The sequence below is a fragment of the Cariama cristata genome, unplaced genomic scaffold (genome assembly GCF_000690535.1).
Source record: "Cariama cristata isolate BGI_N322 unplaced genomic scaffold, ASM69053v1 scaffold9688, whole genome shotgun sequence".
Taxonomy (NCBI): Eukaryota; Metazoa; Chordata; class Aves; order Cariamiformes; family Cariamidae; genus Cariama; species Cariama cristata.
In genome coordinates this window covers 20,856-21,416 of record NW_009631685.1, presented here as the reverse complement: position 1 = coordinate 21,416, position 561 = coordinate 20,856, and the positions used below count along the sequence as shown (strand labels likewise).

Here is a 561-nt window from a genome sequence, read left to right as displayed (position 1 = left end):
AGACCTTTGGGAGGATGCAACCAAATTACTATTCAAGATTTTAAATAAGTTATTGTTTTAATTACTGTTAAAGCCAGTGGAATAGCAGCATATTATGTGCTTGTAATCATACCAATGGGAATCTTCCCTAAGTTTCTGTATTATAAAGCAATTTCTGAAGAAGTAAAGAAATGTCTTATATGGTAAGGCTATATTGATATTATCACATGTCCTTTTACAGACCATCTTTAAAGTAAATTCAGAGGGTTTGTTCACAGTGACTTCTGGAGCACATTTACACACAAAAGTCTCTTCAGAAGGCCTGTGGGAGAGTTGTGCAGTTTGTATAGTTAAGGTAGCTACATGGTTGAGCGTTGAATTAAGTTTTACATGAATTCAACGTCTGACAGATAGCGAGTTGGTGTTAAATAATAAAGCTGTGGCTTGCGTTAGCTTTTCAGAACTGGCTTTTTAGCTTGGGGCATTTGACTAAAGTGCGTTTTGAAACACATCGTTCCCGGAAGGTACAGTGTGGGGTTTTTTTAAAGTCCACCATGTCTAGCTAACTTTCAGTGTACGACT

General features: G+C 36.9%; 1 protein-coding gene across 1 annotated transcript in view; it reads left to right on the top strand.

Annotated features, from left to right (window-relative positions):
- Positions 1-561, top strand: part of LRRFIP1 (leucine rich repeat (in FLII) interacting protein 1) — a 72,950-nt gene that overhangs the window by 54,599 nt on the left and 17,790 nt on the right. The gene's annotated exons all lie outside the window — the stretch shown is intronic.